The sequence below is a fragment of the Uloborus diversus genome, chromosome 5, assembly GCF_026930045.1.
Source record: "Uloborus diversus isolate 005 chromosome 5, Udiv.v.3.1, whole genome shotgun sequence".
In the NCBI taxonomy this organism is placed as follows: Eukaryota; Metazoa; Arthropoda; class Arachnida; order Araneae; family Uloboridae; genus Uloborus; species Uloborus diversus.
This window is the reverse complement of record NC_072735.1, coordinates 89,746,488-89,751,321: the sequence shown is the minus strand read 5'-3', so window position 1 is coordinate 89,751,321 and position 4,834 is coordinate 89,746,488.

The window sequence follows — 4,834 nt, the reverse complement described above, 5'->3', positions numbered from 1 at the left end:
AAAAAAACAGCATGACGTAACCAGACATAAAACGCAAAAAATGATACATTTTTAAAAAAACTGAAAGTATGTAACTTGTTATTAGTCGAAGACCAGCTTTTTTTTTGAGCAATCACGAATGCTTATTGCTTTTATTTGACTGTTTTTGGCGTTGCTATTATTTTATTTTCCCACCGCCACCCTCCGCACCATAATTGTCGACCGGCTCCCCACGATGCTGCTCCTATAGCGAAAGTCGTCTCGAGGTTGCGTCCATATCCTACACACACACGCATACATACACACACCTACACACACACACAGATATATATATATATATATATATATATATATATATATATATATATATATATATATATATATATATATATATATATATATATATATATATATATATATATATATATATATATATATATATATATTAGGGTGTCCCAAGATATAATGGCGAAAAAAAAAATTGGGAACTCGAATACGCATACCCTCCATATTTTTTCCTTTTCATCTCAAAAACATCAGAAAAAAATTTTACAGCAATAAAATAACGGGAACCCGTGCCGACTTGAGGTCAAAGTTGGACCTGAAATCCTGTACGGCGACTACAGTGGAAATATTGCTAACTGTATAATTCCTTACTACACGCGACATCAATTTATTAAAAGCATATATTTACAACAATATTACACTAAAAGAGACATCACTGCACATATTTTCGTTTCAGCGTTTGCATTTTTCAGTCAAGATAAATCTTTCGGTACTCTCGAACGCAGCGTAACACAAATAGTTTTTGCTTCTCATCAGCTGATAGCAAACCATGAATGTCCTGCATCATTTTTACCGCTCTTTCAGCTATATCGTTTACAGCTCTAAACATTGAGATCATCTTTTTCGCATCAAGAAATGAAATTTTATTGACCCATAAAGAGGGACTCTCGTTGAGAAAACTATCATCAATTTTTAAGTCTAGTAAACAATGACTGGCTTTTTGCTGATATGAAATCATCAATTTTTTCTCTGCAAAATGATAAAATAACCGGTAACAAATGCACGATATAAATGAATAATTAAACAACTAGATAAAATCAGTGCGCAAAAGTTACCATACAATGAACCACAAAGATCTTACTTCGATGGAATGTATTTTTTCTCATGGGTCGAGAAGGCTTCTCTACATAAATTTGTCATCATTTTTAATTTAGTTTCTACTTCTACCTCATCATCAAAAAGAGATAAAACTGATATTTCGTCAGATAAATACCATAAGTGCTGGATGAATATTTGTGGGCCAGCTTTTGTGATAATTGGGTCCACATTTTCGTACGCTTTCAAGGATTTCAAAAGGCACAAATCTTTGTTGAGTGCTTTGACTTCCAAAATGCATTGAAGCCATGGTTTCACGTATATCGTCACTACAAACAAGCAGACATCTGACAATGCTCCATTTTCCTTCGTATCGAATTTTAGTTATGAATTAAACAGTAATTGTTTTAGGGAGTACGTCGCTCAAGCCATCCATCGAACTTAATGCATGGCTCTCAGTGGTTTTATTTTAAATTTATCTTCTGTATCTCCACCTAAAAATATGATAGACAGTTCTATCAACTCTCGATAGCCATACCTGACCGTAACATTTGTAAGTTCAGCACGGTAAAAGCCAAATAAATTTTCAAGTCCGGATACAGTTCGAAACAACTCCGAATCTCCTCTATAGCACTGTATTTTAGTGGAGTCGATGTTTTCCCAAGACTCTCTGAGATTTTTGATAAGTGGAATATCAGGTCTTGTTGTGAGACTTGCTTAATTTTCATTTCGAATACTGTTTTTAAATACTATTTATATATATGACGGCGGCAAGCAAAGGAAAGCATTTCTCTATCAAATTTTTGCTCTAGAAGGGCGTAAGTACCATTATAACGACCTGTATTGGAAATTGTATTATCACAATAGAGAATTTGAACTTTGTCCTCGAGATTCCAATCTAAAACTGCCTTCCAAACAGCCTGTGTCTGTTCTTTTCTTGTAGAATTATCTAGTTTAGGCAGAGCAATAAGTTATTCCTTATATCCATATGAAATAACTATAGGTTAGCGATCTTCTGATTTTTGAGCACTCAGAGCTTTTATTCATTCCTCGCGCTCCTTCTGCTTGTCGTCGGTTCGAATTCTTTGGATTGAAAAGATTTACTTATCGGAAATTGACATCAATGTTACACTCAAGTGTGTCAATAGTAAATTCAAGAATAAACACAGAATCTCGTATACTTAACTGAAGTGCATTAGCATGTGCAATATCAAAAAAAAAAAAAAGTTTAAACTACTCATAAATTGCAGTTGGCGCTGCCTGAGTATTTCTTGCAGTTTCTTTGCATTTCTTTGTAAGTCTTTCCAAATTTGATACAGGTTTTCAAGTTCTTTCACGCAATTTGTCAACGATTTGATGGAAATGCGTGTCTTTTTCCAAACGATGATTTATTCCTAAATAGCGAGATTTGCACTTTCACTGATGGTTAAATTTACTTCTCAAATGTTATAAAACAGAACAGACAAAACTTGTTTGTTGGAGGGAAGTTTTGAACCCGTAGTTTGATGTTTTACGACTCCTATTAAAAATATCTCTTTTTTATTGAACTACGCAATTCCACTGCCCTGTTTCGTTCACTATGGAAGAACTATACTGCGCTCACTGACCGGAGTGTATTAGCACTGACACGTTTAACGTTTTGCACATTGCCACGGATAAGCCCCCAACATGTAATATTTTTCTATTTTGATTTGTTTTCTGACACCATTTACAGCTGTTTTGACCTTCGCAAAGTATCGCGTCGCCTGCGTCAGCTTGCTTCGGAATACACATGCTATTTACACGTTTAGGCGCAAGTCGGCACCGGTTTCCGTGCTTCAAATTTCATGAAACTTTTTTTGCAACGGTTTTGATATAAAAGGAAAAAAATAAGAGGGTATGCGTTGAAAAAAAATGACTTTCAATTTTTTGGGACACCCTAATATATATATATATATAGTATATATATATATATATATACACCTATACACACAAACACATACACACATGCATACTTACAGACACCTACACACACACACTCGTGATTGCGAAAAACATAATTTGAATTCAATATGTCAAAATTCAAATTTTTATTTATTTATTTATCTTTAATGTCATTAATAATACGTTATTTTGAAACTTCCCAGCTATAAACTACGATGGTCATTCCGTTTTTTCAAATTATTAATGTAAGGTTATCTATATTAATATTATAAAGAGAGAGGAAGGATTTTTGTATGTTTATATGTTGGAGGTAATCTCTGGTACCACTGCACCTATTTGAAAATTCCCTTCACTGTATGAAAAGTGCATTCTTACTGAGTTTTTGATTCCAATTTAGGCCCAAATTTTACATAAATTCCCGAATATGGGAGTGAAAAATTACATGCACATGTTAATTTTACGTATCGTTGAAAAGGGTTGAATTTTCTGCGTTCTAAACAATTTGTTTTTAATGCTCTAACTTAATTATGGCGAGAGTAATTTGCGTTTTTAGCTCGAACTTTTTCAGGCTTAGCTGAAATTTAGGCACTACTTTCTGCATAAAATCTATCAATAACAAGTGAAAGAATTATCCCAGTTTTCTTTTTGACATCGTTGGAAAAAGCGACATTTTTTACTCCAGATCTATCTATGGTCAAAAAACATGTCATTTTGATTCAGGTTTTCAACCGTTTTATTTTCGCGTTTGGACAGTTACGCTTTTTCAATCCATTGTTTCTTTCCTTATTTAGCATTTAATTTCTTAAACCTATTTTATTTCGTGTTTCCATGGTTATGCTTTTAAATCCATTTTTTGCATTTTAATTTCTTAAAAGTATTATAATATCTGTCGTCATTATTTGGAAGTGTAATTTTGCATGGTGTATTTTTTTTCTTTTTTTATTTAAGCCTGATTGTTGAATATATGTCACTAGACACAATTTTTATTTTCAAGATCGACCGGGCAAAGCAGGACAACGCAGCTCTAAATATATAAAAATTTCAAAGCTACTGTTAATGTGATTAAGGATGATTCTCGAAAAAATGTCCCGTGCATAACGCTAAGCTTTTTATTTTATTCAACTAACTGTTAACTAAATATGGGATTAACTGTTATGCTTTGATACAATATTAAGGCATGTATTATTCCCCAACAGCATTATTTTTTGAAGGCTTTGGTTAGCCGGAAAAAATGAAAAACTTAGCGTCATGCACGGGACATTTTTTCGAGAATCGCCCTTTTAAATTTTTTGTTTGTTTGGTGAAAACATTTATTATTGCCAAATAAAATAAATCCGCTTCACTCGTAAAAGGGCTGGGTTCCGGTAGCGTGGTCGCTTGGCGCGTTATGCACAGAGGAGTTCAGTCTAGGATTATTGTTTTAAAGCAACCGTAAACGTAATTCAATGTTTTGGCGATTTGTTTTGAAAGAAAAGAAACTTTTGATTTGTTTTTATCCGAGTGAAATGTACATTTTCTTCTTTTTTTTTTCTGGCGATGATTTTTGATTGTTCCAGTGGATGTTTTTCTTTTTTTTCATTTTTTTTTCGTTAGACGGATGGATTATGATAGCGTGGTTGCTGGACGAGTGTGGCGATAAGCAATAGAGTTGCGTAACTATTTTTACATATGAAAGATATTATTTGATGTCTTTTTTTTTTTATTTGACGAAATATTTTAAATTGCAGTAAAAACCGCTTCACTCGCTAAATAGAGTTTTAAATTTAATCTAATTATTTGACAAAAAGTTAAAATTCCAAAGAAACTTTTTTTTTTCAGAAGGTATGCACGC